A 26448-nucleotide genomic window follows, 5' to 3' on the forward strand; every position below is an offset into this window, starting at 1 on the left:
TCAAAGCAGAGGAGCAAGTGATATTGGTTCAGGAAACCTGAGCTGTGACCCTGAGCTGCTGACAGAATGTCTGATATTTATAGCAACTTGGAGTCAAGTACGGAGGCAAGTGTGTTCTGGATTGTTGCAGATGTCCTCAGGGGGAAAGAAAGCGTCTCTATGAAAAACTGTGTGGGATGCTTAACTGATGGAACATCAGACATGAAAGGACAATTCAATGGGTTTGCATCCCGGTTTTAAAAAATAATAATAAAAGGGTGGCCCAGCCAGTCTCTGTGGATAACATTCTTCACACACCTAGGATATAGCCACAGGAGAGGCCACATTGCTAGCTGAATTTATAAATTGCCCCTTACACTTTAACTATTTCATTTATGCGTTTGCCTATTGATTTAGAGTTGTCCCATTCCACAAAGAATTTGAGGCTGATTGTTTAACTGTGAAAACTACGGCCAAAACTGCCCGCTACTGCTGGCAGCTCAGCAGTGAAGAATCCACCTGCCAGTGCTGGAGACTCAGGTTTGATCTCTGGGTGGGGACGATCCCCTGGAGAAGGAAATGGCAACCCACTCCAGTATTCTTGTCTGGGAAATCTCACATCCAGAGGAGCCTGGCGGGCTACAGTCCATGGGGTTGCAAAGAGTAGAACACAACTGAGCGACTAAACAACAACAAAATGGACAAAACTTGTTATGCCTCCCTGTCTCCTTGCCCTGGTCCTACACGCCAACTCTGGGCCTGGCCTTATGCCTGGCTTTGGCCAATGGAACAGCAGGAAACTTCATGCAAGCATAACTTGAGAAAAGCATCCAGAAGAGAGCCCCAGACATCCAGTCAAGGCTATTCCAGACCGACCAGCCTCTGCCGATGTGCCAGTGACCACAGAGCCCATCCTGGCCAGATCAGCAGAGAAAGACATTGTTTAAAGCCACTGGGTTTGAGGATGCTTTGCTCCATGGCAATAACTAATTAATACAGAAATTTTGTTCTTGAAAAACATTATTAATTAATCGATGGTTATGTATTGAGTGCCCATGATCAGTCCCGTCATAATAGGTTCTGCAGAATACAGAAAACCATGCTGTAAGACATGATCCTGCTTGGAGTTTCATATTTACTTGTGGCAAGACAAAGGAAAAATACCAGCCAGATCTACTTAAACCATGTGGAAATTGTTTATATCCTACTCTTTCCTCAAGGCCAAGCTCAAATGCTACCTTCCTCTTGTAACATTTCCTTCCTTGAACTCCTTGCCAAATTGAATTGTTAACTTCTACCTCCTCTGGGATACCACAGACTATTGTTTTAAATTCTTCCAGGGTGACTCTCATATTATATTTAGAGCTATAGTCAGATGAGAATGTGTCCATCCCGCCCACTGATTATAAACCTGGGTCTCGCGTCTCACTATGTGGACCCCAACATCTGCTTCAACGGTTGCCTGAACATGAGCCGTGTCAGCGTTTGTTGACTGAATGGACGTTGTAAGAGTTCCAGCATGAGGGAAAACTCAGAAGTTTGTGGTAGTCAAGGAGTGCTCCATGAGGGAAGCAGGAGTTAAGGTTCTCAAATGAGATCCACAGTAAGAATTCCTAGAATTCATGGACTGAATTCAGGGGGACCTATGAACTTGGATGAGGAGGAAAATTGCATCTCTGTGTTCACTAATCTTTAACTGAAACTTAGCATTTCATGCCATTATAAATGTAGGTTACAAACCACAAAAGCAGGTGTAACAGATGTTTTCCTAATCACCACATACTACTGCAGAGACCTCAAAATATCATTAATGTTCATCACTACTTTGAAATAATAGTGTTTATTTAATATAGTAATAAAGGAGAATAGCATTACCATATCACAATTTGGTGTTCTTTAATATTTTAACAACCACATCACAACCAGTTTCCTTTATAATACTGTGTGTTTTTTTAATGTATCTAAAATCACATTTTTGAGATGAGGTTTATAGGTTTTATCAGCCTGCCAAACGGGTCCATGACACAAGAACAGTTAAGACTCCTCTCTACCTTGGAGAATATTCAGACTGTGACTCCCCAGATTGGAGAGAAGTAAATATTTTGGATAGATGACCAGCATAAACAAAGATACAAGTGGGACGGGACACGAGTTCCATACAGGAAGGAAATTTCACCCTCCCCCCACCCTTGAGGAGAGAGCCTCCTGGGCAAGATGAAGTAAAAAGACAGAATCTGTTAGCATAATAATGCATCCAAGAAACGAGGAAATAACTGATTTCTCTTAGCCTCTAAGAATTTGGAGAATTTAAACGCTTAAGGATCTAACAGTTCCCCTGCAGGGTGGAGCTGGGACTCAGGAGAGAGCTGAGCTCTGAACCTTGCAGAAACCACGCCCCCTGCCACACACAACTCTAGTCAAATTGACGCCAAGAAAAGGCCACGCCCCATCCCCCGGGACAGGGCCTCTGCGCGGTGATTAGGCCACAGGCTGCCTGCGGCTGGGTTTGAGGACACTGGCAGCTGACTCACTGGGACCAAGGATGCTTTGCACCATTCTTGGACTCAGAACGGATATGCAATTGGCTAACACTGAGACTCTTTTAGAAAAACACAATGATGACAGTTTGTCCTCACAGAAAGACGTTACAGGCATAGCAGAGGAGTGACCACATGGGTTTGGGGACAGCGCAGAGGCCACCCTGATGAGATCAGAAGGCTGGCTCAAGAAGTAAACCTGAACGGGGAAGAAAGCAGAGAGGAATGAAGGAGAGAGAAGCAAAAACTAACTCTAGGCTTTCAAGAGCCTCTAACCGAGGCAGGGAAGTTAGACGGGGGCTTGGGACAGATGGCAAGGTCTATCTAAGGGATATGAGGTAACTTCAAGACATCGCAGGGACAAAGTCCCCGAGTCCACCAGAGACTCAAGAATAGAATTCCAGGGACAGACTGAAACGGAAAGGGAAGATAGTTAAGGGAATCATCCATGTAAAGGGGATTGTTCAAGTCTCCAAGAATAAAGGCAATAAAGTGAAAGAAAAGCAAGGACTGGGCCTAAGGGGATGGTCACAGAATCAAGATTGAAAACAAAGAAGCTGATAATGATGATAATTATACATGAATAAGGAGACTCCTGTGTCCAAAAGCCAAGGTAAGAGAACATTTCAAGAAAAGGGTTAAACATAGCCAAAGAAACTTGTGCAAGGTCTCAGGCTGTGGCCAGTGGGAGGTGCTTGGTGAGTTCCCACGGAGCAGAGCGTGGATGGATGGAGGCCCACGGTGGGGGAGTGGGTGGGTGGAGCCAGTGCAATGGGAAGAGGGAAGCCAGGACAGAGGGAGGGCCAAGCCTGGAATTAAGTTTCTTTTCTCCAAGAAGATCCAGACTTTCATTAGAGAAAGAAGGAGACTGCAAATCTGGGGTATTTAAAGGTCATGTGAAAATCATGGAAACCTCAAGCTGAAACTGTTCCCACCTAAATAATTTTTGTTTAGAAAGCAGGCAAAGCCGCTGAAACCATCCCAGCACAGCTCCCAAAATGGAATGACTCAGATGTCTCTGAAAATGTGTAGATGCTCTGAACTGCTCTGCTAATATATGGTCTGCCCACACTGAGCCCAGGGTCTGTTATGGGGACGTCTGACACAGAGGCCAGAGCTTCCCAGAGGCGCTGTAAGAACAGGAATTCAGGAAGTGGGGTCAAGTGAAGAGCTGCTATCACTGAACACACCCCGCAGCTTGATGAAACCACCCACCATTTAACCAGCCTCTACCGTGTGCCCAGCACTTCACCGACACTCTCCTAATCCTTAACCACAGCCTGACAAAGTAGTTTAGCTCCATTATTCTCCCCACTGTCTGGATGAGGAAAACTGAGGCTCAAGGAGGTTAAGTAACTTGCCTTGAACTCAGTTTACTGAAAGGCGGAGATAGTGCTGGGACCCAAGCATGTCTAACTTCCAACCTGCCTCTGTCTACCCTGTGACCTCAACCAACCCCATCCCATCCCTCAAGATGGGGGAAAAAAAAAATGTGACATTACCACCTGTGACAGCCAATGAAAGACAAATCTCCCGTAATGTTAGTCCTAATGCTTTCCAAATTCAAGTTTTTTTTTTTTTTTTTTAATTGATCTGGACTTAACCAACTTTTAGAAGGAATCCATTCACTTCTTCTCTAAGAGCCCTTCTTGAACTCTTGCTGAGGACAAGCGCTCAACTGGCTCCCAGAGGGAAGGGCTCTCAAGGGACGCCCTGGTGGTCGGGGAAGTCTTCACAGAGGAAGACCATGAACCAAATCAGTTTCTTAATTTTGTTGTTGTTGTTTAAACAAAGTATGACTTCTAAGTCTTTTGAAAAGTCAAATAGTGCTCAAAGGCTTACAATTGAAAAGAGCATTCTCTTCTTCTCCCCAACCCCGTCTCCCTCACCTTGTTCTCCTGAAGCCCTTTCCCCTGTTCTTTACCTCCCTCTCTCTAAATTACCCCCCGAGTCACCAAGGGGCTTCCATGGTGGCTCAGGGGGTAAAGAGCCTGCCTGCAATACAGGAGACCTGGGTTTGATCCCTGGGTTGGAAAGGTTCCCTGGAGAAGAAAATGGCAACCCACTCCAGTATTCTTGCCTGGAGAATTCCACGGACAGAGGAGCCTGGAGGGCTACAGTCCCTGGGTTAGGACTGAGTGACTAACTTTCACTTTCATGCTAGATAACACTTATTCTTCAACCTCTTGAGTCATCATCATCTTAAACACTGGTTGACATCTTAGTGGACTAGAAGTTTTTCTTCCATTCTCTCTCCTCCTCCTTCCATTCTCTCCTCCTCCTCTCTCTCCTACTTGCATCTCAATTTTTAAATTATTATTATTATTTTGCTGTACTGGGTCTTCGTTGCTGCGCATGGCTTTGTCTATTTGTGGGGAGTGGAAGCCACTCTCTCTAGCTCTGGTGTGTGGGCTTCTCGTTGCTTTGGCTTCTCTTATTGCAGAGCACAGGCTCTAGAGTGCAGGTTCAGCAGTTTCCGTGCATGGGCTTAGGTGCTGTACAGCATGTGGGATCTTCTGGAACCAGGGATCAAACCCACGTCCTTTATGTTGGCGTGTGGATTCTTAACCATTGGACCACCCTCATAATGGACGTTGCTCATAATTGTTTTAAATCCTTTGTCTACACCTTCACTACTATGTATTCCCAGCCTGATTACTAGACTGTGATTCTACTTCCTTTCTTTTTTGTTTTTCCTATTAATAATTACCTCATTTTTCATCAACTTAGGCTTGTTTTGTAAAAAGCAATTGACTAAACTTTTCCATGCCCTCGATGTAATTTTCCACATGACCAAACCTGTCTGATAATTTGTCAGTCTCATTTATTTTCCTGGGGACAAACTCCCTCACCCCTTAGAGCCTTCAGCTATCCTGCTGATCAGGTCTAGCTGTTCCCTGGGCCAAGGCACAGCTGGTCTCCAGATATTCTCTTAGCCAATACTCAAGGAATTCCGTCCCTGTCTCCCCTGGGTTGGGGTCCCTGTTCCTGGATCCCACATCTTCTTTCTCAGCTCCTGGTTTTAGTTGAGCACATCCTTCAGGAGTTTCATGAGAAAAGGGACGTGGGTGGACAAGTTATTCTGAGATATTGTGTGTCTAGAAAAGTCTTCATTTCACCATCACATTCAGTTGATAGCCTGGGTTGGTATGGAAGGAAGATAGATGGTAGTCACTCAGTTGTGTCTGACTCTTTGTGACCCCCTGGACTGTAGCCCACCAGGCTCCTCTGTCCATGGAATTCTCCAGGGAAAAATTCTGGAGTGGGTTGCCATTCTCTTCTCCAGGAGATCTTCCCAACCCAGGGATCAAACACAGTCTCCTGTGTTGCAGGCAGCTTCTTTACCATCTGAGCCACCAGGAAAGCCCCAGGTTGGTATGGAAGTAAGTCAGAAAAAGACAAGGGCTTCCCTGGTGACTCAGTGGTAAAGAATCCACCTGCCAATGCAGGAGACACCGGTTCTATCCCTGATCTGGGAAGATCCCACATCCCAAGGAGCAACTAAACCTGTGCCCCACAACAACTGAACTTGGGCTCCAGAGCCTGGGAGCCACCACTGCTGAAGCCGGTGCACCCTAGAGCCTGTGCTCTGCGATGAGAGAAGCCACTGCAATGAGCAGCCTGCGGCTGCAGCCAGAGAGCAGAACCTGCTCACCACAATCAGGAGAAGCCTGCACAGCAAGGACGCCCCAGCACAGCCAGAGCAAGTAAGTAAAATTAGTTGTTGAAAAAGAAAGACACCACCATATGATATCACTCAGATGTGGAATCTAAAAAAAATGACACAACCGACATACCCACAAAACAAAAACAGATTCATAGGCATAGAGATCAGCCTTGTGTTTTGCAGGGAGGGGAAAGGCGGGCAGTGGATGAAGAAGAGAAGGATTGGGAGTTTGGGATTAGCAGAAGCAAGCTATTATATATACAAGAAGGTAACAAGGTCCTACTGTATAACACTATATTCAATATTCTTTGATAAACCATAATGGAAAAGAATATGAGAAAGAATATATATATATATATAACTGAATCACTTAGATGTACGGCAGAAATTAACACAACTTTGTAAGTCAACTGTACTTCAATAAAATCTAAAAATAAGGAGGCACCAAAAGACCAGTCAGAGGCTTTGAGTACCTGGGCCTGACTTGTCCGTTTGATGAGCTACATTCTAGGACAATCATTCCTCCTGACAGCTTGTCTGCTACAGACCCCTAGATATATGCATCTATCGGTCATTTCTTTGGAATTATCTAGTTCCTCCAGAGAAACATTCTCCTATGTCCTTGTGGCGTTGAAGCCAGAATACCAATACAGGCTTGATTCTGCTGCTCCGGAGCTGGGTGGGAGAAAGGTGCTGGAGAGTTCTCAATTTATCTGCAGACTCAATCCCCTGCTTACCCCTTTCCTAGGTACACCTGGCTTCCCTGAGCCCAGAGCCTCTGATCTCTCGTGGGAGTAGAAGGAACGGTCACCCGACTGCTGAGGACTTTGAGGTCTGCCTACTCCTTACCTAGACTTTGAGACTGCCCCCCATGCTGCCGCTGCTGCCGCCACTCAGTGGCGAGCCCCCTTCTCCACCCCACGTCCTGGGGCACTTGGTGCCTCCAGTCCCTAACCCTCTAAACTGGGGGAGTGTGGAAGAAATCAACTTGCTTCCCAGTGCCCTTCCCAGCTGTGAGTGTGGAGATTTGGTATTCCTCCTCTCTGCTGGGAGAAGGGCATGGCACCCCACTCCAGTATTCTTGCCTGGGAAATCCCATGGACAGAGAAGCACGGTGGGCTACAGTCCACGGGGTCACCAAGACTCAGTAACGACTGAGTGGCTGAGCACACACGCCGCTCTGCTAAGTCACGTGTTCCTCCTCTAGCAGCTTTACCTCCTGGATCTCCGTGTTGAGATCCAGGAACACAGACATCTAAGTCCATCAAAGACAAAATTCGGGTTTCTATTCTGGTTCTCCTGGTGGTTTCTGTAGTTTTCAGGGAGTGAACAGAGTGGTGACATCTTTCTTCTACCACCTTGGAAAGCCTCAAGCTCAGTCTCAGGGGTGGATAGCCGTTGACCTGGCAGCTGAGGCAGGGAAAGTTATTCTTGGCGGAGGGCATGGTGTGTTCCCAGGCAAGAGGAATGGAAGCAGACAGCATACAGCTTCTCGCGACTGGAAGCAAGCTCAAGGGAGAGGAGGCTGGACAGGGGCCAGGGAAGCAGGTCACGGAGGGCCATGAGGGTGCCAAGAAGTTTGTCACTGATCCTGGAGAAAAGGGGAAGCCTGAAGGAGAGCAACCTCGTGACCAGATTGGCCACTTGGGGAGCAATACGGCAGGTGTGCTCAAGGGAGTCGGGGGCACACACGCCTGGGAGGAGAGAGACCCACCACGGGTTATGGCAACAGTTTCCCCGTGAGAAACAGCAGCAAGAAAGGGCACTTGAGCAGCGGCGGTCACTGCGCAGAGTCAACAGGACCGACAACTAACGAGCGGGGCAGCAGGGCAGTGGAGGAGTCTAGTTTGAAGGTGGCATGGCACCCCACTCCAGTATTTTTGCCTGGAGAATCTCCACAGACAGAGGTGTCTGGCGGGCTGCAGCCCATGGGGTCACAAGGAGTCGGCCACGACTGAGCGACTAAGCACAGGTGGCAAGAGTGTCCACAGGGACGGGGAAATGCTGGAGGAGAAGCGGGTATAGGGACGCTATATTTGCATTTTTATTACATTCGTCCAAATCTGGGGTGACCAAACCGGTATTATATGGTTGCGGTCAATATCCACATAGCTATCTGAGTCTTGCTTTTTTCTCTTAGAAGTAATTTCCAAGGGTCAACAGAATCCTCTAAGGTCCTTCTTTCATTTGGCCACAGAATATCCCATCGTGTTAATGTCCCATGTCCCACCTCCTCAGGACTCTGTTCCGGGCACTCTAAAGAGGACTGTAGGAACTCCACGGTGCTCTTGGCAGGGTCTGTGAGTGGCCTCCTGCTTCCTCTGAGGCTGAGGACCCCTGGAGAGGTGGGTCAGTGGCATCCGCTCCATCCGCTCTGCCACCTGAAATGAGAGTGATGAGGAAGCATGCTTGGCCACACAGCCTGTGGCTCATCCACGCCCCAAACTACCTCCCAATCTGATCCTCTGGTCGCCAAACAACAGTGACCCTACCAGATGTGGAAGGAGCAAGGCCCTCCCCCTCCCCTCACCTGGGCCCTCTCCCCTTCTCAAACGGCCATGCTGCTTTCTTCTGCCAACCATCCTCAGGAGTGGCCCCATTCAGATCTCCGGAGAGGGTCTCAAGGTGCCTGGGGTCAAAGTGTCATCAGGGTCACGCCTAAGAATGCTGGGACCCACACAGGGAAGCAGGTGGCCCTATGGCAGGGTTAGGGGAGGAGGAGTGGACCAACGGTTGTTATGGCAACCAAGACTCCCAAGATGGAAGGAAGGGGAAAGGCGGCCCTGCTTAAGAGTTGCCATGGCAACCCAGATCCTTGAGACCAGCTCTGAAGACAAAAACCACACACTCCCCACTTACAAAGAAGGTACCTGGGAGTCCTCAGGATTCTTTGCATTTCAGAGAGCTGAATGGAATGAGTCAAGGTCTCCTGGTCCCACAGTTGACTTCAGAGACTTTTCAGAGACAGGAAGGCTTCCACTTTTCTTTGGGAAGACAGCCAGAGCTTGGCAACCCCTCAATTCACTCAAGAAGCATCTATTGAGATTACTGTATAGCAGGGACACTGTGATAAACAAGACTCAGGCCTTGTTCTTAAATGAGGAAACTGGACGTTTAAACATCAGTGCAAGACTGTTGTTGGTGGGCGTGATGGTTCAGCCTTTTCTGGAGACGGTTTGGCAGCATCCATTAAAATCATAGGGCTTCCCTGGTGGCTCAGATGGCTAAAGAATCTGCCTGCGATGCGCGAGACGCAAGTTCAATTCCCGGGTCGGGAAGATGCCCTGGAGAAGGGAACGGCAACCCACTCCAGTATTCTTGCCTAGAGAAGCCCATGGACGGAGGAGCCTGACGGGCTACAGTCTATGGGGTCGCAAAGAGTCAGGCGTGACTTGAGCGACTGACAATATTAAAATTACAAGAGCACATTTGCTGTGATGCAGCAATCCATTTCCAGGAGTGTGCCTACAGAAACATTTGCATCTGAATCTTGTCACTGCAGCGCTATTTGTCACAGTAAATGGTGGGAAACACGTGAATGTCCCATGAGGCAGGCTAGCCATCTAGATTTGGATGCAGCTATACGTGCTGGGACACATATGAATATGTGGAAAGCAGAAGAAACTGTTAGCGGTGATCACCCCAGTGTAGCGGGACTGACCAATGAGATCAGAAACTGGAGGGTGGGGCACGGGGCTCTCGCTTTTCCTTCTGAACCACATTTGGCTGTTACAAGAATGCACATGTGCATGTTAACTCGTTTCAGCCATGTCCAGCTCTTTGTGACCCTATAGACTGTGTAGCCCACCAGGCTCCTCTGTCCATGGGATTCTTCAAGCAAGAATACTGAAATGGGTTGCCATGCCCTCCTCCAGGGAATCTTTCCAACTCAGTGTTTGAACCCGTGTCTTTTACATCTCCTGCATTGACAGGTGGGCTCTTTACCACTAGCGCCACCTGGGAAGCCCCATTACAAGAGTATAGATTTATAATTTAAGGAAACCACCAAATACTTGGGGAATATGTAGGATGGTTGGTGGGTGGTCCCATAACTTCGTGGCAAATAGATGAGGAAAAAATGGAAACAGTGGCAGATTTTATTTTCTTGGTCACCAAAATCACTGTGAACAGTGGCTGCACCCAGGAAGTTAAAAGATGCTTGCTCCTTGGAAGAAAAGCTATAACAAACCTAGACAGCATTTTAAAAAGCAGAGACATCGCTTTGCAACAAAGGTCCACATAGTCAAAGCTATGGTTTTTCCAGTAGTATGACAGCTGGACCGTGAAGAAGGGTGAGCACCGAAGAATTGATGCTTTTGAACTATGGTGCTGGAGAAGACTCTTGAGAGTCCCTTGGACTGCAAGATCAAACCAGTCAATCCTAAAGGAAACCAACCCTGACTATTCATTGTTAGGACTAAAGCTGAATCTCCACTACTTTGGCCACCTGATGCAAAGAGCCAACTCACTGGAAAAGACCCTGATGCTGGGGAAGATTGCGGGCAAGAGAAGAAGAGGGCGGCAGAGGATGAGATGTTAGATGGTATCACCAACTCAACGGACATGAGTCTGAGTAAACTCCGGGAGTTGGTGATGGACAGGGAAGCCTAGTGTGCTGCAGTCCATGGGGTCGCAAAGAGCTGGACATGACTGAGAGACTGAACAACAAAGGGTGGTTGGTGCTCTGATGAGATTTATGGAGGTGAAAAATGTGTGTATTGCTGGCTATAGGACAATGCAAAGAGCCACACTAGAGTGAGAGTTAGAAGAAAAGACAGGCGGGTAGGAAGAAGTGAGGTCAAATTTCATCAGAGGAATGCATTTTAAAGGGATGGCAAAAGCAAAGACTGGGAAGCGTGGAAGTCCAGATGTGTTTGGGAACTTCAAGCAGATTCCATGCAGAGGTGGCAGAGATGGGTTGGGGCCACAGACCTCCCCAGGGACAGGGGAGAGCCATCTCAAGTGTGGAAGCCAGAGAGGGACGTGAGAAGAGCAGAACCTAGACAGATAGCCCAGAGGGCTCCTGTGTGGTGGGCAGACTCAAGGGGAGACATCCCTGGGACAGAAAGGCACCTTGAGAGGCTGCTAGAATCCCTCCCATGGGGAGAAGTGATGGGGACCCCCCCTGAGGGCAGATGGAGGGCAGGGAATTCCTAGTAGCATTTCACAAGTAGGCAGGGTAGGAATTGATGTGTTTAGAATCCATCATCTATCAGGGCCAGATGAGCCTCCTCCACTTCAGTTTAGTTCAGTTCAGTCTCTCAGTCATGTCCAACACTTTGCAACCCCATGGACTGCAGCACACCAGGCTTCCCTGTCCATCACCAACTCCAGGAGCCTACCCAAACTCATGTCCCTTACATCAGTGATGCCATCCAACCATTTCATCCTGTCATCCCATTCTCCTCCTGCCTTCAATCTTTCCCAGCATCAGGGTCTTTTCCAATGAGTCAGTTCTTCCCATCAGGTGGCCAAAGTATTGGAGTTTCAGCTTCAGCATCAGTCCTTCCAATGAATATTCAGGATTGATTTCCTTTAGGATGGACTGGTTGGATCTCCTTGCAGTCCAAGGGACTCTCAAGAGTCTTCTCCAACACCACTCTTCAAAAGCATCAATTCTTCAGCACTCAGCTTTCATTATAGTCCAACTCTCACATCCATACATGACTACTGGAAAAACCATAGCTTTGACTAGATGGATCTTTGTGGGCAAAGTAATGTCTCTGCTTTTTAATATGCTGTCTAGGTTGGTCATAACTTTTCTTCCAAGGAGCAAGCGTCTTTTAATTTCATGGCTGCAGTCACCATCTGCAGTGATTTCAGAGTCCAAAAAAATAAAGTCTGACACTGTTTCCATTCTTTCCCCATCTATTTGCCATGAAGTGATAGGACCAGATACCATGATCTTAGTTTCTCTGAATGTGGGGAAATGGAGGCCCAGAGAGGAGAAATGAGGTAGTCCCTGCTTTTATGACTGAGTTTCTCCTGGGCAACTTGGAGGAGGCGGCTCAGTCCTTTGAGAACCTGGCCTATTTAACATCTGATTCAGACAATCCCCAACCGAGATGGGATGGACCAAGGGAGGCCTGCTGCCCAAGAAGCCTCTGTGGGAAGAAGACAGGGAGAAAGACAACTGTGATGTCTAGATGGCAAGGGTCCCACTCGAGATCCAGGCCTCCTAGAGGGGAAGTGTTCCGGGCATCAGACTCAGACATGGCTGGCCTGCAGGGAGCCTCGGCTGGGCGGGGGCACTGGGAAGGATGGCAGGTGGTGAGCACGCTGCCCCCAAGAGCTGGCAGGAAATGTCTCTGTCACCTGCCTCTCTGGTGCCCTGCCGCATGCCAGGGGACAGGCACTGTGGTGGCCCAGACAGAGCATGGGACTCTGGAGTCAGCCCCTGACATCTAGTGCCTTCCTGTCCTGCCCACTGGGTACGCTGGCCTTGAACTTGCCATGTAACAATCCCACGTGGGAAAACTGACAGAGGCTCAAGACTCACTCTGAGAAATGCTGCAGGGAACGCAGCCCTCCTCCTGGACAGGAGAAGGGGAAAGCCCCCAAGGGATCCCTGTTGCCAAGCTGCCAGTGTGGCCCCGTTTAGCAGATCAGCTAGAAGGAAGGGTGGTGATCATTGCCCTCCCTGAGCTGTGCATAAGCACAAAGCAGGCGGCGTGCCTCCGCACACGATGTCCTCTCACTTAAAAAGAAGTAAACACTGGGGCAGGTGCAGCTATCCCATTTCACAGAGGCAGCAGACGAGTTCTGATTCAGGCCCCACCAGCGTCACGCCAACCTTTGGACAGCAGTCCCAGCAGCTGCTAGACTAGATTCAAATCTGTTACCACTGGCCCAAAGAGTTCTGCATGAGGAAACGTTCTCCCCTTAAACAAGTCTGGGAAATGCTACAAATTCTTTCCTTCTTTAAGGGAATCACAGTGCCTCCTAAGTTATCAAAGGCTCTTAGAAGTCCCACAGTAATGCTGTTTAACACAGCATTTCCCTAACATATGGCTTCCCTAGTGACTCAGGCAGTAAAGAATCTGCCTGCAATGCAGGAGACCTGGGTTCGATCCCTAGTTCGGGACGATCCCCTGGAGGAGGGAATGGAAACCCACTCCAGTGTTCTTGCCTGGAGAATCCCATGGACGGAGGAGCCTGGCAGGCTGCAGTCCATGGGTAACAAAAAGTCAGACACGGATGAACAGCTAACACTTTCACTAACACACTTTCATGGCCTCTTTTACAGTCTGCAGAACCTGAGCTCCATGAAACATTCTGACAAATGTGGATCTGACCAATAGCAGCAGAACTCTAAGGTGGGATTTCAGACCTTCAAACAAAAGACAAATCCTTGGGCAGAGTCTTCCCTCAGTCCCTCAAGTCACAGCAGAAGCCTCTGCTTCCTCCCGGGCCTTGGAACAGAGAGAGTGGATGAGGCTGAGGTCTGCGGGACCCCGAACTGCACCCTCAGCGGGCAAGGGGAGGACCAGATGCTGGCTGTGGCAGGACTTGTCTGCAGCTCTGGGACCAGGCATCCTCGGGTGGGCGGGCCAGGTCAGGCATCTGGAAGAGCCAAGGCACAGATGTTCCAGCCACTCTTGGATTCCAGCCTGGGCTCCTGCCTTCCCTAATTCCAATATTTGGCTGCCGCTCTCACCTAATTCATATTCCAATGTCAACACTGTGTAATCTCCCCCAAACACTGACAGCCTTGGAGGTGGGCAAGGGGAAGGGGCAGCTGACAAGCAGCGACAGAGGGACCAAAGGGGAGGCGAGGAGGAGGTGAGCAGGACTCAAGAACTCACACAGGACCCCACCCCACCCCCCTACCCAGCCAGGCCGGTAGCACCTGCGAGCTTTCCTGGAGAGAAGAGACTGCGGCCCTAAAGGCACCCAGTACTCACCTGTGCTGATCAAGGAGGCCATGAGGTGTCGGGGCCAAGGGCCTCCCATGCTCAGAGAAGGGGGAACCAGAGCCCACTTAGATGTTGGGCTGGGCTGCCCAGGAGGGTGGGTCTTGTGTGATGGCCAGATAGAGAATGTGACCGCAGTCAGGGGGCTAGGGTCTAGCTCCAGCTCTGCCTCTTAACTGGCTGTGTGACCTTGGGCAAGTCAGTCAACCTCTCTGGGCTTCATTTCACTTCAAATGAAGAAGTTGCCTATCTCTGGGGGAAGGCAAGAGAGCATCAGGAGAAACAGCGTGGGCCTGACTGCTGAGCTGGCTCTGTCCTGGCTCTTGACCTCACTGGACTCTGGTATCCTCATAGGTAAAATGGGAATAATGATGCTGGGATGAAATGAGAGAAGGCGTGCCAAGAGCGTGGATCTCTACGCGGGCTGTGGGGGTGGGGCAGGGTATGGGGCAGCTCGAACAAGGTATGCCTGCAGTCATCTTCTCCAGGCCCTCACTGAACCGAGCCTCATGTGAGGTCTATGAGGGAGAGACTATTGCTAACCCATTTTACAGAGGTGGAAACCGAGGCCCCGTAACTGGCCCACAAATCACACCGCTGGAGGGCACTGGATTCTGTCTGACGCCAAAGCCTCCGGGACTGTTCTGTTGTTCCACACTGTCTTTCTAAGCTTGTAGGGGTGGTGAAGGCGTGGACCCGGGCCCTGGAGGAGCCCCATCATCTGGCTGATGAGGAGTGAGGGGTGGGGGCACGGGGGTGCAGGTCCGGGGTGCCGGTGCAGAGCTGCAAGGCGGCCCTTGAGCTTGGTCTCCCTCCTGCCCTAGGAGCCCGTCTCCACCCTCACCGACCTCTCGACCCCCAGCCCCACCCTATTCTTCCCAGTCATTGCTGCCCACCACCACCACCCTCCCCAGGCCGCCCTCTGCACCCCATTCCCAGCCAAAGTCTTCCCTAGTTCTGACCACAAACTCCCTGGAATTCAGGGACCTCCACCCAGATTTTCCCCAGGGCTGCATTCACTCAGACTTCCTGAGGAGGGCTACTCATCAGTATGCACAGAATTTGCATGCAATTTGCATACACTCATAAGGACCTGCAAGGCAGCTTTCCAGTGAAGTATTATCGAGGCTGCTTTCCCCTCCTTATCTCTCCATTTCTTCCTGCTGCTTTGAACCCACCCTCGGGCACTGCTCCCTGCTTTCCTACTTCTAGATGTGTAACTAAACAAGAGGAGGAATTTTTTTTTTTTTAATGACAATTGCCATTTACTGAGCACCTGTTATGTGACGGGCGCTGCCCCTCACAATTACTCCCAGAGAATCGCTATTTGAGGGGGTCTGAGGGAACCCAGGGAAGAGGAGCCCCCTTCCCAGCCTCTCCTCAGAGCCACCAGAGAATGACTCAGGCAGAAGAATTTCGAAGGGCCTCTTTAATGTTGGGAAAGCTAATTCAGGGGGCTTCCCGGTGGCTCAGTGGTGAAGAATCTGCCTGCCAGTGCAGGAGAGGCAAGAGCCGCACGTTCTGTCCCTGGGTCGGGAAGATCCCATGGTATAGGAAATGGCAGCCCACTCCAGGATTCTTGCCTGGAAATTTCCACAGGCAGAGGAGCCTGGCGGGCTACAGTCCATGGGGCTGCAAAGAGTTGGACTCAACTGAGCACAGCTCACACACGTGAACACACACACACACAGCTGATTCAGGACAAATATGCCTCAGGTCTTGTGGTTTCCTAATTCTGAACAGAACGGCATGGAGAGGATATATGCTCTCTGCAGGTGGGCAGATCCCCCAAAGAGAAGCGGGGAAGGGGCTGGGCTGCACACTGTCCCAAGTTCACCATTTACAAACCACCCCCCGGGAAGACTGGGATGGGGAGCCAAGACTGCCTCGAGCGGATGCTCCCTCCCTGTGGAAAGTACACAGCAGCAGCAAGGGAGCAGTGTCCCCCTTATTTTACAGATGTGAAAACTGGGAAGTAATGTAACTTCCCCAAGGTCCCTGAGTAAGGAAACTAGGGGATTGGCACTGAAGCCCAGCACTGCCTAACTCCAGAGCCTGTGGGCTTTCCATATCACCAGAGTCATCTCTTTGAGCAAAGCACACCGACCAGGGAAAGGGAACAAAGAGAAAACGCAGAGAAGAGAACAGAGAGAAAGCTGCAAGTGTCTGCATGTGGGTCAGCCCGCCACTGGGGAAATCCACCCCTTCAGCGCCAGGGCTGGGAGGGCCTCTGGGCCATGGAGTCGTGGCAGGGGGGACAAACTCTCACACATGCCCGCAGGGGCGAGGCAACCTATACAGGAGTCGGTGGGCAGGGAGACAATAGGGAGTGGTGGGGACTGTGGTCCACCCCACTGCGGAAGGCCTGACTCCAGCCCAGCCCACCTCGATCATGCAGCAACAAAGCCCAGGCCACCAGATCTTCTGACTTTTCAAGAAATGTTAAAATCAAATTATTACACGAAATCTCCCCTATCTGTTTAGGTTGGCTCAGCATTTGAGAGAACGAACAGATACTGTTGAGGCAAGCAAAACATCACTTCTTCTTGGCTACAGCCTGCTCACCAGTCTACAACCGCAAAAAAGGCCTGTCACCTCAGAAGTGTGCTCGGTGAAGTGAGAGTTCCTGAGCTCCAGGGGTGGCCGCGTCCCTGTCCCTGCCACCTCTCAGGCCGGAGCAGGAGGCGCTCAGGCAGTCATGGGGAACATCCTTGGAGCCCATCCCAGAGCTAGCAAGCAGAGAGCCGGGCCCCGTGATTCCTAGCTCAGAGCCCCTTCCACAAACTCACAGCTACTCACTGCCTTTTTTCCTTTTTCACTTTTTATTTTGTATTGGAGTGTAGCCGATTAACAACGTTGGTAGTTTCAGGTGAATAGAGAGGGTCTCAGCACTACATATACAGGTATCCATTCTCCCCCAAGCTCCCCTCCCACCCAGGCTGCCGATAATATAGGGCAGAGTTCCCTGCTCTATACAGGGACTCAGCACTACATATACAGGTATCCATTCTCCCCCAAGCTCCCCTCCCACCCAGGCTGCCGATAATATAGGGCAGAGTTCCCTGCTCTATACAGCAGGTCCTTGCCGGTTATCCGTTTTAAAGATGCTACTTGCTGTCTTCTGATCCAGGAGCTGCATCTTAAATTACAGTCAGATCTCTGCGGTCTCAGGTTAGAAATCAGCATTTTTAACAAGGCACCCCAGGGAATTCTCACACACACGAATGTGTGGAAACCATAGCAGGGGGACTGGGAGCAAAGACGGAAATGTACAGGCATAGATGAGTGCCCTGTGGACCAGCCATGTGACCGGAAGTCACAACCTCGCTAAGCCTCAGTCTCTCATCTTTAAAAGAGACAGAATGTTGATCGCTTCACACGTTTGCCTTGGGGAGACCCTAGTAAGGTCAGGCACACAAAAACGTTTTTGTCAGCACACAAGCAGTGGTTTTTCAACCTGCAGGTCCCAGTCAATAAATGGGTCACAGGATCAATTTAACAGGTTTGGGGACTTCCCATGGTGGTCCAGTGGCTAAGACTCTGCACTCCCAGGGTAGGGGGTCCAGATTTGATCCCTGGTCAGGGAACTAGATCCCACGTGCTGCAATGAAGACTGAAGATGCTACGTGCCACAACTATAGACCCAGCACAAACAAATATTAAAAAAAAAAATTTTAGTGGGCCTCGATCCATTCTATTTTTAGTGAAATAAAATAAACAGTAGAAAGACTATTGTCTTACAGAACTTCATGGAACATAAAGACACATGTGGGAATATAAGCACATATGGGAATGTTGGGTCACAATTCATAATGTTTTTGTCCCATGAGTGGTCAAAGAAATTTTTTTGTTTAAAAAACACACTGCTCTATGGGAATTCCCTGGCAGTACAATGGTTAGGACTTGGCGACCTCCCTGCCAGCGACCTGGGGTTCGATGCCTGGTTGGAGAAGTAGAATCCCACAAGCCACACGATACAGCCACCAAAAAAAAAGAAAGAGACATACACTGCTCCACACATAGTTGTAAATCCTCATGACCTTGTATGATGCAATGGTTTCTTTGGACATGACGAAAAACACAAGCAACAAAAGAAAAAAACAAACTGGGCTTCATCAAACTTAAAACTTTTGTGCTTCAGAGGGCATTACTAAGAAAGTGAAAAGACAACCCTCAGAATGGGAGAAAATAATTACAAATCACATATCTAACAAAGGCCTGTTGTGCAGAATATATAAAAGAATTTTACAACTCAACAATAAAAATGATAATCCAACTTTAAAAAGGGGGAAAGTCTCCACAGACATTTTTCCAGAGAAGATACTCAAATAGTCAGCAAGGCTGTGAAAAGATATTCACCATCATTAGGCTTCCCAGCTGGCACCAGTGGTAAAGAACCTGCCTGCCAATGCAGGGAGAGGTAAGAGATGCAGGCTTTGATCCCTGGATTAAGAAGATTCCCCTGGAGGGGGGGCGTGGCAACGCCCTCCAGTACTCTTGCCTGGAGAGTCCCGGGGATAAAGGAGCCTGGTGGGCTACAGCCCATGGGGTCACAAAGAGTCAGACACAACTGAAGATGCAGGGAGCCACCGGGAGGACCTCCACCCGTGACAAAGGTCATGAGGAAGGAGGCTCGACATACGCAAAGGTGGGATCGAGCCTCAGGAGTCCCCCTGGAAATTCTCGAGCATCTACCCCCATAACCAGAGCCTGCCTACTTTACTACTTTGTGCTCTCACCTACACCTCTGACTTTAAGGGGGGCTGTCCCCCACCACCTCTTTCGGAGAAAGAGTTAACTTAGAGCTCCAGTTAATAATAATTCCTGGGCATGATAGGAGTGTTCCAAACTTACAAACTCCTCTGAAGTTTCTCTAGCCGGCCTGACAGGCTTGTCTGGCCACATGTGATTGCTCACAGCCTCCCAGCCATGAGAGGCACGAGATGCTTTAAACCTTCTAAAAACAGGTTCCTTAGAAAAGTTAGAAAACCATTAGTATAAGTAGAGTGGGCTGATTAGAAATTGTATTGGTGAAGGGTTTCTGATTTGTTGAGCCAATGTTTGTTGCTAAGTCTCCACATCCCCTGCCCTTACACACATTAATGAATATATAGAAGAAATAAGTATTAACCTTTGATATTAATCACTTTAGACCTTAGGCTAAGTAAATTCTTTCCTTAATTAAAACCCACTACACCCTCACCCTATAGGAATGTAACTTTTATCTGGTACCTTCGGAAGGTGGAGTCTTTTTTAAGAATAATCACCCCTGGAGAAATAAGTGTCCTGGTTGACTGATCGCTGTCACAAGGAGAGGGTCATAAATTGTCAGCAGGTGCCCTGACCAGAAGATGATATAACACCCCTAAGACCTCTGTATACATTTGTATGAAGCACCTGACTTTGATAAAAGTCAGGACTGCTGACCCCGCATGACTTTTGCATAACATCTCAGTGTATAAAAGTAGGCCATGGAAAATAAACAATTGGGATCAGTTTCTCGAAATACTGGTCTTCCCATGTCGCTCTCTCTCTCAAACTCTGGCTGAGTCTCCATCTGGAGCGTGGAACCCACCAAGCTTACTAATTATGCCTGGGCTTCTAAGACCCGACCGGGGAGGCCTCAGTGTCTCCTCTCCTTCGGGAGAATGGAAGGATGCCTGCGGCCTATGTAAGTGGTGCAAACTTCTTGTCTTGAAGTTTTATTGGTCTCTCGCGTAAACCAAGCTACTCAGCCTCTTTTCTCCACTGAATTTTTCTACTGAGCTATCCTCATTCTATTACTCTTTATATCTCTAATTAATATCTAATTGGAGCTATTGTATCCTGATCCTCGCCGACGCCGTCCCCGCTTCAAACTCCCTGGATCAGCCGGGGCTGGACCTCGGCATGAAGCAACTTAGCACACACACATACACATGATTAGTTATCAGGAAAAGGCAAATCAAAACCACAGTGAGATACCACTTCACACCCACTAGGATGGCTATCATCAAAAAGACAGACGGTGACAAGTGTTGACAAGGATACAGAGAAATTGGAAGCCTCATACATTGCTGGTGGGAATGTAAAATGGTGCAGCCACTTTGGAAAACAGTTGGGCATTTCCTCAAAAAGTTAAATATAAAGTCACCATACGATCCAGAATTTTTACTCTTGGGTATGTATATACCCAAGAGAACAAGGCGTGAAATACTGATTCACACTATGGTATGGATGAACCCTGAAAACATCATGCCAAATGAAAGAACCCACATATTGCATGATTCCATTTATGTGAAATGCCTAGAACCGGCAAAATCAGAGGCAGAAAACAGATTAATGTTGGTCTAGAGGCAGGGGGTCATGGGGAATGAAGGTTAGTGGTGTTGGGGTTTCTTTGTGGGATGCTAAAAATGTTCTAGAACAAAATAAGGGTGATGGCTATACAACCTTATACGTATACTAAAAACCCACAAAACTGTACACTTTAAAAGAGTGAATTTTATATAAATTAGTTCTCAGAAAAAGCAACACTGTTCTAAAACATTATGGGATCTATTGATGCTAAAGAAGATGAGATAGGAAAGAAAATAAAGAGACCAGGAAGAGAGTGCTAAGATTGTGAAGGCCCTGGAGGGCTGCAGAGGGACGTCGTGTCTCCACCATGTGCCCTCTGCACAGCCTGATCAGCGGCACGCCATCGGAATGCACGACCCAGTGAATGGGGCTCATACACTATGGACGGTATTTGTGACCCGTAACAGTCTCATTGAGCGACAATTTGGCAATGCCTGTTAAAAACTAAAAATGCTCACACTTCTGACCTCAGACTTTGTGTTTTAGGATGATGGCCTTCAAAAACACTCCCAGAAGGGGGTCACCATCAATACAAGTACATTCATTGCAGTGTTGTTTGAAACTGAGTACATTATGTTGAGTACGTAATAACTAGCAATTGAGAGATGATTAAGTAATAATCATGATATACCACATGTGGAATACTGAGCACAGGTAGATATTTGAGAATTATTATTAAGTAGGGGCATAGGGTATAAAGACAGCAGGGATCAGGGAGAAAGACTCATTTTTTCATAGCAGAATTCCAGCTAATAAACAAGGTAGTCTCAAAGTATCTCTCCTACCCCCAAGATACTTATTAATTACAAAGGAAAAGATAGTTTATAAGAGAGAAATCCAGCAGTTGCCACCTAAACCAAGTGATCAATGTTAACATCATCTATCACGTGACACATGGATAATGTGTACCCCCTGGGAAAAATGCATTACTGGGACTTCCCTGGCAGTCCAGTGGCTAAAACTTGGCCTTCCAATGCAGGGGGCTCAGGTTCAATCCTTGGTTGGGGAGCTAAGCTCCCACATGCTGCACAGTCAAAAAAACAAACCATAAAACAGAAACAATATTGTAACAGTACAATGAAGGCTTTTTAAAAAATGGTCCACATCAAAAATCTTAAAAAAACAACAATTTGGGTATTCATGCCTATAATGCCTAAACTCCGGGAGTTGGGGATGGACAGGGAGGCCTGGCGTGCTGCAGTCCATGGGGTTGCAAAGAGTCAGACACGACTGAGCGACTGAACTGAACTGATGCCTACAATGCCCAATCTCAATCTAATCATGACCAAAAGACAGCAGATAAAACCAAACAGAGGAATATTCTATTATATAAGTGACACGTACTCTTCAAAAGTGTTGAGAGAGACAAAGAGGGACTGAAGCTCCATCCCTGACCAGAGACAGCTAAGTGGACCTGAGACTGAGATGCAGTGTCGATCGTAAATTGGATCCCAGAGCAGAAAAAGGTTATTCATGGAAAAGCCAGTGAAATCTGACTAAAGAGTGTAAGTTAGTTAACAGTATTGAACCAATGTTCATTTCTTAGTTTTGGTAACTGCATTATGGTTATGCAAGATGTTAACATTAGGGAAAGTTAAGTGAAGGATATTAAGGGTACTCTGTACTATTTTTACGACTTTTCTGTAAGTCTAAAATTATTTCAAACTGAAAAAAGTTTCAACAGAAAGAATATTGTAGTCTTATTTTTGTATAAAAGAATCATAATCTGGTGAGCATTTGCTGGTTGTCTTCTGTACTGGGTGGAACAGCGTTTCCCCCAAAATTCACAGCCATCTGGAACTTCAGAAGGTGACTTTGTTTGGAAATAGGTTATTTGCAGATGTAATTCATTGACATGAGGTCACACTGGATTAGGGTGGGCCCTAAATCCAAACAACCAGTGGTATCTCTATAAGAAGGCCCTGTGAAGACACGCACACACTCACACGCACATGCACGCACACACACACGCACACACTCACACGCACACACACAGGGACACACACACACATGCACACACGCACACATGCACTCACATGCACACACACACAGGGACACACACGCGCATGCACGCACACATGCACACATACGCACACGCACACACACATGCACACACACAGGGACACACACACATGCACACACACACGCACGCATGCACGCACACACGCACACACTCACATGCACACACACAGGGACACACACATGCATGCACACACATGCACACACACGCACACACACTCACACACACACGCACGCACACATGCACACACACAGGGACACACACTCACATGCACATACACAGGGACGCACACACGCACACACACAGGGACACACACACATGCACACACACACAGGGACACACACACGCAGGGACACACGTGCACACACACACAGGAACACACACACACATGCACACGCACACTCACACACACACACAGGGAGAGCACAGGGTGAGCACAGAGGAGGCAGAGACTGCAGTGATGCAACTACAACCCAAGGAACACAGGCGCTTCTGGCCACCACCAGAAGCTAGAGAGAAGCATAAAGTAGATTCTCTCTCAGAAGCCCCTAAAGAAACCAATCATGCCAATACCTTGATTTTAGACTTCCAGACCCCCAAAACCAAAAAAAAAAAATCCTGTTGTTTTAGGCCAGCAAGTTCATGGTAATTTGTTACAGCAGCTCCAGGAAACGAATACATCTTCCTGGCCAGCATTCCCCACCACTCACCCTGGTCCCAAAGTCCCAACTGTCTCTTGAGGACCCGTGTGGTTCACTGAAGCTGACTTACTCCCCTCCTAAGTGTCCTAGGTTACTCAGCATATTCCATCTCTCCAGCCTCTAAGATGTGTGACCCCTGAAGCATTGAGACTTGAGGACAATATTTGCTGCCAACTCCTGGGAAAGAAGCTTCTACACCTCCAGAAGAAACTGTCTCTCCTGTTAGACCTGAATGAGGAAACCATTGTGCTGTATAACAAGGGGAACCAGTCTCCACATGAAAAGAGCAAAACGGGAAGCAGAATGGAGAAACAAAGATTCTGATCCATCAGTAGGCTGCTGGATCAAGCCACACCTGAAACCGGTAATCTCTGGACTTTTGGCTTATATGAGCCACTAATTTCCCTCTTGGTTAAAACCAGTGGAGTAGAGTCCTGACTAATTCAAGTAAGGCCATGCATGGAAACAAAGCCATCATCATGCCTAGGACCCTCATTCTAGCTTAGCTCTGTTTCCCTCTCTGCCAGTTTCACTGTTAGATGAGTTCTGCTCTCCTAGTCCAAATTCAGCCCAGCAACCTCTATGGAAAGAAAGCATCTCTATTTTTAACCATCAGGTATCTGCTGCAATGAGGCTGTGTAACAAGCAACCCACAAATCTCAGTTGCTATCAGAAACAATCCTTTTTCATATTTATGGCTTCCCTTGGTGGCTCAGATGGTAAATAATCTGCCTGCAGTGCAGGGGAGACCGAGGTTCGATCCGTGGGTCAGGAAGATCCTTGGGAGAAGGGAATGGCAACCAGTATTCTTGCTCAGAGAATTCCATGGACAGAGAAACCTGGTAGGCTTACAGTCCATGGACTCAGAAAGAGTCAGACACGACTGAGCAACTAATACTTTCACTTTCAGGGGGTTGGCTAAATTCAGCTGAGTTAGGCTGGACTCAAGTCTTCAGATTGGTTTTGGTTTGCTCCATATTCTCCACCCTGGACTCCAGACGAAGGCCATGCGGGAAACACCCTTCTCATGGCGGAAGTCAGGAGCTGAAGAGGGGCAAACAGGAACATAAGACTGCTCTTTTCAGGACAAGCTAGGAACGGGCACAGTGACTTCTACCCACATTCTGCCCAGAACAAGTCAGGTGGTCAAGGCCACCACGGCCAGTGTGGGGAAGAACACTCACCCACAGCAAGCCACGGCAAGGACAGGAACGGAAGGAAGATTATCACTAAATAATTTGATGGCACACATCTTTCTCAGTAGTGCTTCAAACAGGTTGGAGATAACTCACCGCCGGGCTCAGGGTCAGCTGTTCTCCCCTGAAGCAACCACTGTGCCTGAGGGAGTGAAAGCAATGGAGGTGGTAAGGGTCCCTCCCAAATTTACAGGCGGGGGGAACGCGGGGATGGGCTGCTTCCCAGTGGAACATCAAAATGCTGTTTCCACGGTAAGGATGAAAACCATCTCAACCAGGGCCGGGTGCCTCTCAAAGTACAGCACGGCAAGCGAATCGCCTGAGGATCTTCTTAAAATGCAGGTGCTGAGTCAGCAGGCACAGGGTGGGACCCGAGAGTCCGCCTCGCTAGAGGGTCCCAGGTGATACGGGTAAAGATCTGTAGCACTGATCAAGAATGAAATCAGCAGAGGCTCTCAACCTCCCGATGCCACCTTCTCGATTACAAAATGACAATCCCATCTGCCAGACTTTCTTTTGGCAAAGAAGATGGTGCCCCCGCAGAGTCAGGGAGTGAAATATTTGTGCTGTTTCTCACCCCCTGACTGCCCTTCCACCCCTCGGCCAGTCCCCAGGAAAGGGCTCCAAATCAGGCCAACTGGGAGAGATGAAGCAAGTATCACAATGCGAGTGCGGCTTTCCATTAACTGCCTGAAACTGCTCCCTGCAATAATGTTGGTGTAATCCATAAGATTCAATTATGGTTATCAGGCAATCAGGCACACTGCGGCGAGGTTCTCACATAATTAATGCTCAGCCCCCATCCAGCAGCTTCCGAAAGTGGCACAGGTAACATGACTCACCCACCCTCAGCTCTGGGAGAGAAACAGGGGACCCAGAAATGAAGCCTGCCCTCCCCCTCGGGTTCCAGAACATTCCTAGGAGATAAGCCCTGGATGTGTTGTGAGGTGACAGGGTGCAGCTCAAAGAGCTTGAGCCAGCGACCGCCAGGGAGCCCTCGCACCTGCCATGATGCTTGAGCTGTGAAGTGTGAACCCCGGGGCAGAGTTCAGTTCCTGCCTCTGCTGTTGATCAGCCACGCCGTCTCAGGCACTCCCTTTAAGTTTTTAAAATCTCGAGTTCCTTGTCTGTTGAAGAAGGTGAAAACTGGACCAGAGAGTTTGCGTGTTGCTTCAGTACTTCCTGCAGGACTGTTTTGAGATCTCCCTGGTCTGGGCCTCAAGGTCCTCATCTGTAAAAAGGGGATAATAAGTCCCACCTTGCATATGCTTGGGCTTCCCTGGAGGCTCAGACGGTAAAGAATCCTCCTGCAAGGTGGGAGACCTGAGTTCAGTCCTTAGATTGGGAAGATCCCCTGGAGGAGGGCATGGCAACCGACTCCAGTATTCCTGCCTAGAGAATCCCCATGGACAGAGGAGCCTGGTGGGCTACAATCCATGGGGTCAGACACCACTAAGCGACTCTCACTTTCTTTTTCCTACGCTTGAAGGGTCATCATGTAAACCAAATGAAATGACACACCTGCATGAGGAATTTGGAGCATTTCCTGGGACCGACCATTGTGTCCAAGCCACCGCGTGCCTGATTCTGCTCCACCCTCCGGAGCATCACTGTGTACAAGTTTCCTGGTTCCTGCTACCCCACAACAGAGCTCTGGGGGATCAACCGCACTCAAGCGGTGTAAATCTAATGATTAGGGTGGGTAGAGTAAAGGGAAATCACTTCTGAAGCCACAATCTGTGACATTCAAATGAGGCTCAAGTGACACAAAAGAGGAAAAAGTAGCCAAAGAAGGTTCTGGGAATAGTGCAGGTGAGAAGTGAGGAGGAGCGTGAGATCCCAGAGTCGGGAAACTCAGGGAGTCGGGGGGATGGGAGGACCAGAGAGAACCCGGGAGAGGAAGTTGGCTGCAAAGACAGTGGCTGGACCTTTGTGAGAAAGACGGGGGCTTCTCTACCAGCCTGAAAGTCCCAGGTGCCAAAACACACACTCACAAGAACATGTGCACGCACATGCAGACAGACACACAGAAAGGCACAGAGATGCAAGCACAGGCACGCAGGCACACGCACACCCATAGACCAGCCCAAGCAGAC

General features: G+C 48.7%; 1 long non-coding RNA gene across 2 annotated transcripts; it reads left to right on the top strand.

The window, feature by feature from the left end:
• Positions 1–2562: 2562 nt before the first annotated feature.
• LOC147358501 (uncharacterized) lies at positions 2563–14486 on the top strand. 2 transcript variants are annotated; one of them, XR_015142354.1, is made up of 4 exons: positions 2618–3129; positions 5966–6223; positions 6932–7015; positions 13430–14486. It is a non-coding gene; the product is annotated as an uncharacterized LOC147358501 (long non-coding RNA). The 2 variants fall into 2 exon arrangements; XR_015142353.1 differs by lacking the exon at positions 13430–14486 and having other exon boundaries at positions 2563–3129; positions 6932–9395.
• The last annotated feature ends 11962 nt before the right edge of the window (positions 14487–26448 follow it).

This window comes from Bos grunniens, chromosome 15 (assembly GCF_055505025.1).
Source record: "Bos grunniens cultivar Pamir isolate PY7600 chromosome 15, Bosgru_T2T1.0, whole genome shotgun sequence".
Classification (NCBI taxonomy): Eukaryota; Metazoa; Chordata; class Mammalia; order Artiodactyla; family Bovidae; genus Bos; species Bos grunniens.